Raw genomic sequence first — 15,477 nt, 5'->3', positions numbered from 1 at the left:
CCTGTGCCCCTCACTCTATGTGTCCCTCACTCTCTGTGTCCCACATTCTCTGTGTCCCTCACTCTCTGTGTCCCTCAATCTCTGTGTCCCACACTCTCTGCTTCCCTCACTCTTTCCGTGCCTCATTCTCTCCTCCATCACTCTCTGTGTCGATCTCTCTCTGCACCCCTCACACACTCCGCCCCTCACTCTCTACGTCCCTCACTCTCTCCGTCCCTCGCACACAGTGTCCCTCACTCTCTGCGTCCCTCATTCTCTCCATGCCTCATTCTCAACTCTATCACTCTCTATGTCCCTCACTCTCTGTGCCCCTCACAGTCTCCGCCTCTCACTCTCTACGTCCCTCACTCTCTCCGTCCCTCAGACACTGTATCCCTCCCTCTCTGCGTCCCTCACTCTCTGTGCCCATTACTCTCTGCGTCCCTCACTCTCTCAGTGTCCCTCAGTCTCTGCGCCCCACGCTCTGCGTCACTCACACTCTGTGTCCCTCACTCTCTGCGTTTTCACCTTCTGCATCCCTCACTCTCTGTGTCCCTTACTCTCTGCGCCCCTCACTCTCTGTGGCCCTCACTCTCTCCGTCCCTCACTCTTTGTGTCCCTCAGTCTCTGCGTCCCTCACATTCTGTGTCCCGCACTCACTGCGTCCCTCATTCTCTGCGTCCCTCACAATATGCGCCCCGTACTCTCTGTGTCCCTCACTCTCTGCACCCCGTACTCTCTGTGTCCCTCACTCTCTCTGTGTCTCTTACTCGCTGCGTCCCTCACTCTCTGTGTCCCTCACTCTCTGCGTCCCTCACTCTCTGCGTCCCTCACAATATGCGCCCCGTACTCTCTGTGTCCCTCACTCTCTGCACCCCGTACTCTCTGTGTCCCTCACTCTATGCGTTCCTCACTCTCTGTGTCCCTCACTCTATGCGTCCCTCACTCTTTGCGTCACTCACTCTCTTCGTTCCTCTCTCTCCGTGACCCTCCCTCTCTCCGTCCCTCACTCACTGTGTCCCTCACTCTCTTTATCCCTCAATGTCTGCGACCCTCACTCTCTGTGTCCCTCACGGCCTGTGTCCCTCACTATCTGTGTCCCACACACTCTGCATCCCTCACTCTCTCCGTGCCTCATTCTCCCCTCCATCACTCTCTGTGTCCCTCACACTGTGTCCCTCTCTCTCTGTGTCCCTCACTCTCGGTGTCCCTTACTCTATGCGTTCCTCATTCTCTGTGTCCCTCACACTGTGTCCCTCACTCTGTGCGTCCCTCACTCTCTTCGTCCCTCTCTTTCTCTGTCCCTCACTTTCTACGCATCTCACTCGCTGCGTCCCTCACTCTCTGCGTCTCTCTCTCTGTGTCCAACACTCTCTGTGTCCCTCACTCTGCCTCCTTCACTCTCAACGTCCCTCCCTCTCTCCGTCCCTCACTCACTGTGTCCCTCACTCTTTGTATCTCTCACTGTTTGCGAACCTAACTCTCTGTGTCCCTCACTGTCTGTGTCCCTCACTCTCTGTGTCCCTCACTCTGTGTCCCTCACTCTCTGTGTCCCTCACTCTCTGCGCACCTCACACTCTCCGCCCCTCGCTCTCTCCGTCCCTCACACACTGTGTCCCTCACTCTCTGCGTCTCCCACTCTCTGCGTCACTTACTCTCTGTGTCCCTCACTCTCTGTGTCCCTCACTCTCTGCGTCCCACACTCTCTGTGTCCCTCACTCGCTGTGTCCCTCAATCTCTGTGTCCCACACTCTCTGCGTCCCTCACTCTCCATGTACCTCATTCTCTCCTCCATCACTCTCTGTGCCCCTTACTCTCTGCGTCCCTCACTCTCTCAGTGTCACTCACTCTCTGCGCCCCACTCTCTGCGTCACTCAACCTCTGAGTCCCTCACTCTCTACGTTCTTCACCCTCTGCATCCCTCACTCTCTGTGTTCCTTACTCTCTGTGCCCCTCACTCTCTGTGGCACTCACTCTCTCCGTCCCTCACTCTTTGTGTCCCTCAGTCTCTGCGTCCCTCACATTCTGTGTCCCTCACTCACTGCGTCCTTCATTCTCTGCGCCCCTCACTCTCTGCGTGCCGTACTCCTGTATCCCTCACTCTCTCTGTGTCCCTTACTCGCTGCGTCCCTCACTCTCTGCGACCATCACTCTCTGCGTCCCTCACTCTCTGCGTCCCTCATACTATGCGCACCGTACTATCTGTGTCCATCACTCTGTGCGTCCCTCACTCTCTTCGTCCCCCACTCTGTGTCCCACACTCGCTGTGTCCCTCACTCTGTGTCTCTCACTCTCAACGTCCCTCCCTCTCTCCGTCCCTCACTCACTGTGTCCCTCACTCTCTGCATCCCTCAATGTCTGCGACCCTCACTCTCTGTGTCCCTCGCTGTCTGTGACCCTCATTCTCTGTGTCCCTCACTCTGTGTCCCTTACTCTCTGTGTCCCTCACTCTCTGTGTCCCACACTCTCTGCGTCCCTCACTCTGTCCGTGCTTCATTCTCTCCTCCATCACTCTCTGTGTCACTCACTCTGTGTCACTCACTCTCGGTGTCCCTCACTCTATGCGTCCCTCAGTCTCTGTGTCCCTCACTCTGTGTCCCTCACTATTTGCGTCCCTCACTCTCTTCGTCCCTCTCTCTCTGTGTCCCTCAGTCTCTGTGCCCCTAACTCGCTGTGTCCCTCACTCACTCTCCGCCCCTCACTCTCTACGTCCCTCGCTCTCACCGTCCCTCACACACTGTGTCCCTCTCTCTCTCCGTCTCTCACACACTGTATCCCTCACTCTCTCCGTCCCTCACTCTCTGTGTCCCTCACTCTCTCCGTCCCTCACACACTGTGTCCCTCACTCTCTGAGTCTCCCACTCTCTGTGTCCCTTACTCTGTGTCCCTCACTCTCTGTGCCCCACGCTCTCTGCGTACCTCACCTCTCTCCGTGACTCATTCTCTCCTCCATCACTCTCTATGTCCCTTACTATCTGCGCCACTCACACTGTCCGTCCCTCACTCTATGCGTTCCTCACTCTCTGTGTCCCTCACTCTTTGTCCCTCACTCTTTGCGTCCCTCACTCACTTCGTCCCTCTCTCTCTGTCTCCCTCACTCTCTGCGCCCCTCACTCGCTGCGTCCCTCACTCTTTGCAACCCTCACTCTGTGTCCCACACTCGCTGTGTCCCTCACTCTGCGTCCCTCACTCTCAACGTCCTTCCCTCTCCCCGTCCCTCACTCACTGTGTCCCTCACTCTCTGTATCCCTCACTGTCTGCGATCCTCACTCTCTGTGTCCCTCACTGTCTGTGTCCCTCACTCTCTGTGTTCCACACTCTCTGCGTCCCTCACTCTCTCCGTGCCTTATTCTCTCCTCCATCACTCTCTGTGTCCCTCACTCTGTGTCCCTCACTCTCTGTGTCCCTCACTCTCGGTGTCCCTCACTCTATGCGTTCCTCAATCTCTGTGTCCCTCACACTATGTCCCTCCCTCTTTGCGTCTCTCACTCTCTTCGTCCCTCTCTCTCTGTCCCTCACTCTCTGCGCCCGTTACTCGCTGCGTCCCTCACTCTCTGCGCCCCTCTCTCTGTGTCCCACACTCTCGGTGTCCCTCACTCTGCCTTCCTCACTCTCAAAGTCCCTCCATCTCTCCGTCCCTCACTCACTGTGCCCCTCACTCTCTGTATCTCAATCTGTCTGCGAACCTCACACACTGTGTCCCTCACTGTCTGTGTCCCTCACTCTCTGTGTCCCTCACTCTGTGTCCCTCACTCTCTGTGTCCCTCACTCTCTCTGTCCCACACACTCTGCATCCCTCACTCTCTCCGTGCCTCATTCTCTCCTCCATCACTCTCTGTGTCCCTCACACTCTGCGCGCCGTACTCTCTGTGTCCCTCACTCTCTCTGTGTCCCTTACTCTCTGCGTCCCTCACTCTCTGCGTCCCTCACTCTCTGTGTCCCTCACTCTCTGCGTCCCTCGCTCTCTGCGATCCTCACACTCTTTGCCCCGTACTCTCTGTGTCCCTCACTCTATGCGTTCCTCACTCTCTGTGTCCCTCACTCTGTGTCCCTCACTCTTTGCGTCCCTCACTCTCTTCGTCCCTCTCTCTCTGTGTCCCTCACTCTCTGCGCCCCTCACTCGCTGCGTCCCTCACTCTCTGCAACCCTCACTCTGTGTCCCACACTCGCTGAGTCCCTCACTCTGCGTCCCTCACTCTCAACGTCCCTCCCTCTCCCCGTCCCTCACTCACTGTGTCCCTCACTCTCTGTGTCTCTCACTGTCTGCGACCCTCACTCTCTGTGTCCCTCACAGTCTGTGTCCCTCACTCTCTGTGTCCCTCACTCTGTGTCCCACACTCTCTGCGTCCCTCACTCTCTCCGTGCCTCATTATCTCCTCCATCACTCTCTGTGTCCCTCACTCTGTGTCCCTCACTATCTGTGTCCCTCACTCTCGGTGTCCCTCACTCTATGCGTTCCTTAATCTCTGTGTCCCTCACACTTTTCCCCTCACTCTTTGAGTCCCTCACTCTCTTCGTCCCTCTCTCTCTCTATCCCTCGCTCTCTGCGCCCCTCACTCGCTGCGTCCCTCACTCCCTGCGCCCCTCACTCGCTGCATCCCTCACTCTCTGCGTCCCTCACTCTGTGTCCCACACTCACTGTGTCCCTCAGTCTGCGTCTCTCAGTCTCAACGTCCCTCACTCTCTCCGTCCCTCACTCACTGTGTCCCTCACTCTCTGCGTCCCTCACTCTGTGTCCCACACTCACTGTGTCCCTCAGTCTGCGTCTCTCAGTCTCAACGTCCCTCACTCTCTGCGTCCCTCACTCTCTCCGTGCCTCATTATCTCCTCCATCACTCTCTGTGTCCCTCACTCTGTGTCCCTCACTATCTGTGTCCCTCACTCTCGGTGTCCCTCACTCTATGCGTTCCTCAATCTCTGTGTCCCTCACACTTTTCCCCTCACTCTTTGAGTCCCTCACTCTCTTCGTCCCTCTCTCTCTCTATCCCTCGCTCTCTGCGCCCCTCACTCGCTGCGTCCCTCACTCCCTGCGCCCCTCATTCGCTGCATCCCTCACTCTCATCGTCCCTCACCCTGTGTCCCACACTCACTGAGTCCCTCAGTCTGCGTCTCTCAGTCTCAACGTCCCTCACTCTCTCCGTCCCTCACTCACTGTGTCCCTCACTCTCTGCATCCCTCAATGTCTGCGACCCTCACCCTCTGTGTCCCTCACTGTCTGTGTCCCTCATTCTCTGTGTCCCTCACTCTGTGCCCCTTACTCTCTGTTTCCCTCACTCTCTGTCCCACACCCTCTGCGTCCCTCACTATCTCCGTGCCTCATTCTCTCCTCCATCACTCTCTGTGTCCCTCACTCTGTGTCCCTCACGCTTAGCGTCCCTCACTCTCTTCGTCCCTCTCTCTCTCTGTCCCTCAGTCTCTGAGCCCCTAACTCGCTGCGTCCCTCACTCTCTCTGTGTCCCTCACTCTCTCCGTGCCTCATTCTATCCTCCATCACTCTCTGTGTCCCTCACTCTCTGCGCCGGTCACACTCTCCGCCCCTCACTCAATACGTCCCTCGCTCTCACCGTCCCTCACACACTGTGTCCCTCACTCTCTCCGTTCCTCACACACTGTGTCCCTCACTCTCTCCGTCCCTCACTCTCTGTGTTACTCACTCTCTCCGTCCCTCACACACTGTGTCACTCACTCTCTGCGTCTCCCACTCTCTTCGTCCCTTTCTCTGTGTCCCTCACTCTCTGTGTCCCTCACTCTCTGTGCCCCACACTCTCTGCGTCCCTCAATCTCTCCGTGCCTCATTCTCTCCTCCATCACTCTCTGTGACCCTCACTCTCTGCGCCCCTCACACTGTCCGCCCCTCACTCTCTACGACCCTCACTCTCTCCGTCCCTCACACACAGTGTCCCTCAGTCTCTGCGTCCCTCACTCTCTCCGTGCCTCATTCTCTCCTACATCACTCTCTGTGTCCCTCACTCTGTGTCCCTCACTCTCTGTGTCCCACACTCTCGGTGTCCCTCACTCTATGCGTTCCTCACTCTCTGTGTTCCTCACTCTGTGTACCTCACTCTCTGCGCCCCTAACTCGCTGCCTCCCTCACTCTCAACGTCCCTCCCTCTCTGCGTCCCTCACTCACTGTGTCCCTCACTCTCTGTATCCCTCACTGTCTGCGACCCTCACTCTCTTTGTCCCTCAGTGTCTGTGTCCCTCACTCTCTGTATCCCTCACTCTCTCCGTCCTTCACTCTCTTTGTCCCTCACTCTCTGCGTCCCTCACTCTCTCCGTCCCTTACACACTGTGTCCCTCACTCTCTGCGTCTCCCACTCTTTGCGTCACTTACTCTCTGTGTCCCTCACTCTCTGTGTCCCTCACTTTCTGTGTCCCACATTCTCTGTGTCACTCACTCTCTGTGTCCTTCACTCTCTGTGTCCCACACACTCTGCGTCCCTCACTCTCTCCGTCCCTCACACACAGTGTGCCTCACTCTCTGCGAACCTCTCTCTCTCCGTGCCTCATTCTCTCCTCCATCACTCTCTGTGTCCCTCACTCTGTGTCCCTCACTCTCTGTGTCCCTCACTCTCTGTGTCCCACACTCTCTGCGTCCCTCACTCTCTCCGTCCCTCATTCTCTCCTCCATCACTCTCGGTGTCCCTCACTCTGTGTCCCTCACTCTCGGTGTCCCTCACTCTCGGTGTCCCTCACTCTATGCGTTCCTCAATCTCTGTGTCCCTCACACTATGTCACTCACTCTTTGCGTCCCTCACTCGCTTTGTCACTCTCTCTCTCCGTCCCTCACTCACTGTGTCCCTCACTCTCTGCATCCCTCAATGACTGCGGCCCTCACTCTCTGTGTCCCTCACTGTCTGTGTCCCTCATTCTCTGTGTCCCTCACTCTGTGCCCCTTACTCTCTGTGTCCCTCACTCTCTGTGTCCCACACTCTCTGCGTCCCTCACTATTTCCGTGCCTTATTCTCTCCTGCATCACTCTCTGTGTCCCTCACTCTCTGCGCCCTTCACACTCTCCGCCCCTCACTCTATACGTCCCTCGCTCTCACCGTCCCTCACACACTGTGTCCCTCACTCTCTCCATTCCTCACACACTGTGTCCCTCACTCTCTCCGTCCCTCACTCTCTGTGTCCCTCACTCACTCCGTCCCTCACACACTGTGTCCCTCACTTTCTGCGTCTCCCACTCTCTTAGTCCCTTACTCTGTGTCCCTCACTCTCTGTGTCCCTCACTCTCTGTGCCCCACACTCTCTGCGTACCTCACTCTCTCCGTGCCTCCTTCTCTCCTCCATCACTCTCTGTGACCCTCACTCTCTGCGACCCTCACACTGTCCGCCCCTCATTCTCTACGACCCTCACTCTCTCCGTCCCTCACACACAGTGTCCCTCACTTTCTGCGTTTCTCACTCTCTCCGTGCCTCATTCTGTCCTACATCACTCTCTGTGTCCCTCACTCTGTGTCCCTCACTCTCTGTGTCCCACACTCTCGGTGTCCCTCACTCTATGCGTTCCTCACTCTCTGTGTCCCTCACTCTGTGTCCCTCACTCTCTGCGCCCCTAACTCGCTGCGTCCCTCACTCTCTCTGCGTCCCTCACTCTGTGTCCCACACTCTCAGTGTCCCTCACTCTGCCTCCCTCACTCTCAACGTCCCTCCCTCTCTCCGTCCCTCACTCACTGTGTCCCTCACTCTCTGAATCCCTCACTGTCTGCGACCCTCACTTTCTTTGTCCCTCACTGTCTGTGTCCCTCACTCTCTGTGTCCCTCACTCTGTGTCCCTCACTCTGTGTACCTCACTCTCTGTGTCCCACACTCTCTGCGTCCCTCACTCTCTCCCTGCCTCATTCTCTCCTCCATCACTCTCTGAGTCCCTCACTCTCTGCGCCCGTCACACTCTCCGCCCCTCACTCTCTACGTCCCTCGCTCTCACCGTCCCTCACACACTGTGTCCCTCACTCTCTCCGTTCCTCACACACTGTGTCCTTCACTCTCTCCGTCCCTCACTCTCTGTGTCCCTCACTCACTCCGTCCCTCACACGCTGTGTCCCTCACTCTCTGCGTCTCTTATTCTCTGTGTCCCTCACTCTCTGTGTTCCACACTCTATGCGTCCCTCACTCTCTCCGTGCCTCATTCTCTCCTCCATCACTCTATGTGACCGTCACTCTCTGCGCCCTCACACTCACCGCCCAACAATCTCTACGTCCGTCACTCTCTCCGTCCCTCACACACAGTGTCCCTCACTCTCTGCGTCCCTCACTCTCTCCGTTCCTCACACACTGTGTCCCTCACTCTCTCCGTCCCTCACTCTCTGTGTCCCTCACTCTCTCCGTCCCTCACACACTGTGTCCCTCACTTTCTGCGTCTCCCACTCTCTTAGTCCCTTACTCTGTGTCCCTCACTCTCTGTGTCCCTCACTCTCTGTGCCCCACACTCTCTGCGTCCCTCACTCTCTCCGTGCCTCCTTCTCTCCTCCATCACTCTCTTTGCCCCTCACTCTCTGCGACCCTCACACTGTCCGCCCCTCACTCTCTACGACCCTCACTCTCTCCGTCCCTCACACACAGTGTCCCTCACTCTCTGCGTTCCTCACTCTTTCCGTGACTCATTCTCTCCTACATCACTCTCTGTGTCCCTCACTCTGTGTCCCTCACTCTCTGTGTCCCACACTCTCGGTGTCCCTCATTCTATGCGTTCCTCACTCTCTGTGTCCCTCACTCTGTGTCCCTCACTCTCTGCGCCCCTAACTCGCTGGGTCCCTCACTCTCTCTGCGTCCCTCACTCTGTGTCCCTCACTCTCTGTGTCCCTCACTCTCTGTGCCCCACACTCTCTGCGTCCCTCACTCTCTCCGTGCCTCCTTCTCTCCTCCATCACTCTCTTTGCCCCTCACTCTCTGCGACCCTCACACTGTCCGCCCCTCACTCTCGACGACCCTCACTCTCTCCGTCCCTCACACACAGTGTCCCTCACTCTCTGCGTTCCTCACTCTTTCCGTGACTCATTCTCTCCTACATCACTCTCTGTGTCCCTCACTCTGTGTCCCTCACTCTCTGTGTCCCACACTCTCGGTGTCCCTCATTCTATGCGTTCCTCACTCTCTGTGTCCCTCACTCTGTGTCCCTCACTCTCTGCGCCCCTAACTCGCTGGGTCCCTCACTCTCTCTGCGTCCCTCACTCTGTGTCCCACACTCTCTGTGTCCCTCACTCTGCCTCCCTCACTCTCAACGTCCCTCCCTCTCTAGGCCCCTCACTCACTGTGTCCCTCACTCTCTGTATCCCTCACTGTCTGCGACCCTCACTCTCTTTGTCCCTCACTGTCTGTGTCCCTCACTCTCTGTGTCCCTCACTCTGTGTCCCTCACTCTCTGTGTACCTCACTCTCTGTGTCCCACACTCTCTGCGTCCCTCACTCTCTCCCTGCCTCATTCTCTCCGCCCCTCACTCTCTACGTCCCTCGCTCTCAGCGTCCCTCACACACTGTGTCCCTCACTCTCTCCGTTCCTCACGCGCTGTGTCTCTCACTCTCTCCGTCCCTCACTCTCTGTGTCCCTCACTCTCTCCGTCCCTCACACACTTTGTCCCTCACTCTCTGCGTCTCCCATTCTCTGCGTCCCTTATTCTCTGTGTCCCTGACTCTCTGTGTCCCACACTCTCTGCGTCCCTCACTCTCTCCGTGCCTCATTCTCTCCTCCATCACTCTATGTGACCCTCACTCTCTGCGCCCCTCACACTCACCGCCCCTCACTCTCTCCGTCCCTCACACACAGTGTCCCTCATTCTCTGCGTCCCTCACTCTCTCCGTGCCTCATTCTCTCCTACATCACTCTCTGTGTCCCTCACTCTCTGCGCCCGTCACACTCTCCGCCCCTCACTCTCTACGTCCCTCGCTCTCACCGTCCCTCACACACTGTGTCCCTCACTCTCTCCGTTCCTCACACACTGTGTCCCTCACTCTCTCCGTCCCTCACTCTCTGTGTCCCTCACTCTCTCCGTGCCTCATTCTCTCCTACATCACTCTCTGTGTCCCTCACTCTCTGCGTCCCTCACTCTCTCCCTCCCTCACTCTCTCCGTTCCTCACACACTGTGTCCCTCACTCTCTCCGTCCCTCACTCTCTGTGTCCCTCACTCGCTCCGTCCCTCACACGCTGTGTCCCTCACTCTCTGTGTCTCTTATTCTCTGTGTCCCTTACTCTCTGTGTTCCACACTCTATGCGTCCCTCACTCTCTCCGTGCCTCATTCTCTCCTCCATCACTCTATGTGACCGTCACTCTCTCCGTCCCTCACACACAGTGTCCCTCACTCTCTGCGTCCCTCACTCTTTCCGTGCCTCATTCTCTCCTACATCACTCTCTGTGTCCCTCACTCTCTGCGCCCCTCACAGTCTCCGCCCCTCACTTTCTACGTCCCTCACTCTCTCCGTCCCTCACACACTGTATCCCTCCCTCTCTGCGTCCCTCACTCTCTGTGCCCCTCACTCTCTGCGCCCCACTCTCTGCGTCACTCACCCTCTGCATCCCTCACTCTCTGTGTCCCTTAGTCTCTCCGTCCCTAACATTCTGTGTCCCTCACTCACTGCGTCCCTCATTCCCTGCGCCCCTCACTCTCTGCGCCCCTCACTCTATGTGCCCTTCACTCTCTGCGTCCCTCACTCTCTGGGTCCCTCACTCTCTCTGTCCCTCATCTTTGTTTCCCTCACTCTCTGCGTCCCTCACACTCTGGGTCCCTCACTAAGTGCATCCCTCATTCTCTGCGCCCCTCACTCTCTGCGCCCCTCACCCTCTGGGTCCCTCACTCTCTCCGTCCCTCACACACTGTGTCCCTCATTCTCTGCATCCCTCAGTCTCTGCATCCCTCACACTCTGTATCCCTCACTCTCTGCGCCCCTCACCATCTGGGTCCCTCAGTCTCTCTGTCCCTCACACACTGTGACCTCACTGTCTGCATCCCTCACTCTCCGGACCCCTCACTCTCTATGGCCCTCACTCTCTCCGTCCCTCACTGTTTGTGTCACTCACTCTCTGCGTCCCTCACTGTCTGCGTCTCACACTCACTGCGTATCTCACCCTCTGGATCCCTCACCCTCTCTGACCCTCACACATGGTGTCCCTCTCTCTCTGTGTCCCTCACTCTCGGTGTCCCTCACTCTATGCGTTCCTCACTCTCTGTGTCCCTCACTCTGTGTCCCTCACCCTCTGCGCCCCTCACTCTCTCTCTGTCCCTCACTCTCTCTGTCTCTCTCTATGTCTCTCTCTCTGTCCGTCTCTCTCTCTCTCTGCACGTCTCTCTCTCTGTCCCTCATTCTCTCTGTCTCTCTCTCTGTCCCTCTCTCTCTCTGTCCCTCTCTCTCTCTGTTCCTCCCTCTCTGTGTCCCTCTCTCTCGCCTCCCTCTCTCTCTCTGTCCCTCTCCCTGTCCGTCTCTCTCTCTCTGTCCCTCTCTCTCTCTGTCCCTATCTCTGTCCGTTTCTCGCTCTGTCCCTCTCTCTGTCCGTCTCTCATTCTCTGTCCCTCTCTCTCTCTGTCCCTCACTCTCTCTGTTCCTCTCTCTCTCTGTCTCTCTCTCTCCGTCCCTCTCTCTCCGTGTCTCTCTCTCTCTGTCCCTCAAACTCTCTGTTCCTCTCTCTCCCTGTCCCTCTCTCTGTCCGTGCCTCTCTCTCTGTCCCCCTCTCTCTTTGTCCCTCACCCTCTCTGTCCCTCTCTCTGTCCATCTCTCTCTCTCTGTCCCTCTCTCTGTCCGTCTCTCGCTCTGTCCCTCTCTCTGTCCGTCTCTCCCTCTGGCCCTCTCTCTGTATGTCCGTCTCTCTCTCTCTGTCCCTCTCTCTCTGTCCCTCACTCTCTCTGTCTGTCTCCCTCTCTCTCTCTGTCTGTCTCCCTCTCTCTCTCTGTCTTTCTCTTTCTGTCCCTCTGTCTCTGAGTCCCTCTCTCTCTCTGCATCTCTCTCTGTCTCTCTCTGTCCCTCTCCCCGTCTCTCTCTCTCTGCCCGTCCCTCTCTCTGTCCCTCTCTCTGTCTCTCTCTCTCTGTCTCTCTCTCTCTGTCCCACTCTCTCTCTGTCCCTCTCTCTGTCCCCCTCTCTGTTCCTCTCTCTCTCTGTTTCTCTCTGTCTCTCTCTGTCCCTCTCTCCCTGTCCCTCTCTCTCTCTCTGTCCCTCACTCTCTCTGTCCCTCTCTCTGTATCTCTCTCTCTGTCTCTCTCTCTGCCCCCTCTCTCTGTCCCTCTCTCTCTCTCTCTCTGTCCCTCTCTTTGTCCCCCTCTCTGTCCCTCTCTCTGTCTCTCTCTCTCTCTGTCTCTCTCTCTCTGTCCCACTCTCTCTCTGTCCCTCTCTCTGTCCCTCTCTCTGTTCCTCTCTTTCTCTGTCTCTCCCTGTCCCTCTCTCCCTGTCCCCCTCTCTCTCTGTCCCTCACTCTCTCTGTCCCTCTCTCTGTCTCTCTCTCTCTGTCTCTCTCTCTCTGTCCCCCTCTCTCTGTCCCCCTCTCTCTCCCTCTGTCCCTCTCTTTGTCCCTCTCTCTGTCTCTCTCTCTCTGTCTCTCTCTCTCTGTCCCTCTCTCTGTCCGTCTCTCTCTCTGTCCCTCTCTCTGTCCCTCTCTCTCTCTGTCCCTCTCTCTCTGTCCCACTCTCTCTCTACCTCTCTCTCTCTGTCCCTCTCTCTCTGTCTCTCTCTCTCTCTCTGTCCCTCTCTCTCTCTGTCCATCTCTCTCAGTCCCTCACTCTCTCTGTCCCTCTCTCTCTCTGTCTTTCTCTCTGTCCCCCTCCCCCTGGACACTGAAAAATTACCATTTATCCACAAGCTCTGCCTCCTGACAGTCAGCCAAGCGTTTGTCCATGCTTATATCTTGCACCTGACACCATTTTGCAGCCTCCTCTCTGCCACCTTTCCAACGGCCTTCTTGGAATCAGAATAGATCAGGTCCACTGGCTCTCCTTTGCCTAATTTTCTCGTTAACCCCTTGAAATGTTCTCACCGATCCTCTGGCGTGACCTCCCCTTGACGAGGCCGTTCTCCCTCAGTCCTCTTTTACATAGATTCAGATAATTGCCAGTGCAGAAGGAAGCCATTCGCCCCGTCGAGCCTGCACCGGCCATTGGAAAGAGAACCCTACCAAAGCCCACACCTCCACCCTATCCCCACAACTCCACCCGATCTCCACAAATCCACCCTATCCCCGTAACCCCACCTAACATTTTTTGGAGACGAAGGGTAATTTAGCATAGCCAATCCACCGAACCTGTTAGACATCTTTGGACTGAGGGAGGAAATCGGTGCATCCGGAGGAAACCCACGCAAACATGGAGAGAACGTGCAGACTCCGCACCGGCAGTGACCCAAGCAGGGAATTGCACCTGGGACCCTGGAGTTGTGAAGCAACTGTGCTAACCACTGTGCTACCGTTACATGAATCGCAGGCTGTGGATCAATTGCCGTAAAGTGGGATGGCTTTCGATAGTTATTTGAACGAGGACATGGACATGATCGGCTGAAGGCCTGTTCTCTGCTATATGACTCTTCCATTTCAGTTACTCTGTTCTGATCCTATTTCATGCACTTGGTCCTTGTGTTTGCAGACATGGAACTGCATATCTCGATATTTCTCAAATCATATGAGGATGGCTGAACCCACCATCCATTCAGGCAGTGAGGTCAATATTTCGATTCTCGTGTTTCTGCCCACTTTAGTCTAATTCGCCGGAGGATGCACCATTTCAGAGAACGGGTAGGTAAGTTAAACCCCGCTGAATAGAATCTTTTCTCAGCTATCGCCCACAACACGAAATTATGTCAGGGAACGATGAGGCACATGGAAGGCGCATCAGGGCACTGGTAGCCATTTAAATACCATTAGTTAAATACAAGGTGACTGAGGGGTAAGATTAATGAGCTTAAATTGTTGCTTGAAAATACGACGATGATATTATTTCAATCTCAGAGTGCTGGTGGAAAGGAACCAACCTGGCAGCTGAACCTGCCAGTGTCTCGATGTTTCATGCGAGATTGAGGCGGAGGTAAAAACGAGGAGGAATTGCATTAATTATTGGAAGATCATCACGGCAGTAGTACTCAGTGATGCTATCTTTGTAGATTCCTGAAATAAAACCTTGTTTATAAAACCTAGGAACAAAATAATAATAATAATAACATTTTATTGTCACAAATTTGACGTTACCGTGAAAAGCCCCGAGACCGCACGTTCCGGCGCCTGTTTGGGTGAGTTGGTACGGGAATAAAATCGCACTGATGGCCTTGTTCTGCATCACAAGCCAGCATCATCACCAGGATGTGGCCAGGGCTGGAGTGTTTCAGCACCAAGAGAGACGGAATATTTTTTCCCCTTGGGCTGATTAATTCAATTAGCTGGACAGCTAATTTGTGAGGCAGGGCAAGGCCAAGAGCGCGGGTTCCATTCGCGAATTGGCTTCTAAATCTTGCCCCTCGCTGAGTTGTGTCGATGTTCAGGTTAGATCCCCGCCTGGCAGCTCTCCCCCTCAATACAGAAAACAGCATATGTTCATCTGGATTATGACAGCTCCATTTTAGCTTTCCCTCCAGCAGCCAAGGCTGACGGGGACAGAAATGGGTTTGCTTAAAATTATGAGGGACATAGGCGTGTTGGACAGGAAGGCAGTTTTCCCCTGAGTGCAGGGGTTAATAATGAAGGGGCGTAGATTTAAGATTATGGGCTGGAGTTCACAGATGATGGGAGGGAAAGCATTTTAACCCACATGGTTGGTGCAATCTGGTTGCCTTAATTCAACTTTTCGGAAGTATTTGGATGAGCACTTACAATGTGTTCGAACATATAGGTGCTTAATGGCCGGCGAGGACACAATAGACCGAAATGCCTTTTTCATTTATTTCCCTCAAATACAATATTTTATTTCACTCCCTTGATTTCTGGGACCTCCCCTCCCCCCCCCCCATTCCCCCTCCCCGCCAATCATCCTCCCAACTCAGCCGCACATCTCCCTTATTTGTCGATTGTCGTAAAACACCCGATTCACTGAACATGCGATTCTTACCTGGTCTGGCCCTCAGGTAACTCCAGATCCACAGCAATGTGATTGACTCGTAACTGCCCCCAAAAGGGAAAACGAATGGGCAATCAATACTGTCACAGCCTGCGGCTCCCTCGTCCCATGGACGAATAAAAAAGATCTGGTCAAGTTGTAAAGCTGATTCACTGGCTCACCCTCGTTATAGTAGATGAACCATCCCCTGACAGAATGAGAAGCCGTGATGTGGAGATGCCGGCGTTGGACTGGGGTGAGCTTGGTAAGAAGTCTTAGAACATTCACCTGAGGAAGGAGCAGCGCTCCGAAAGCTAGTGACATCGAAACAAACCTGTTGGACTTTAACCTGCTGTTGTAAGACTTCTTACCAAAATGAGAAGGATAGCAGGGAAGCAATCAGCGGTCTCCTTCCAACCAATGTTTATTCCTCAACCAACGTCACAAAGAAACGAACCCAGAAATTCTGGTCAATAATCTTATCGCTGTTTGAAGGATGT

This window comes from Scyliorhinus torazame, chromosome 20, assembly GCF_047496885.1.
Source record: "Scyliorhinus torazame isolate Kashiwa2021f chromosome 20, sScyTor2.1, whole genome shotgun sequence".
Lineage (NCBI taxonomy): Eukaryota > Metazoa > Chordata > Chondrichthyes > Carcharhiniformes > Scyliorhinidae > Scyliorhinus > Scyliorhinus torazame.
Note: the sequence above shows the minus strand (reverse complement) of the source record.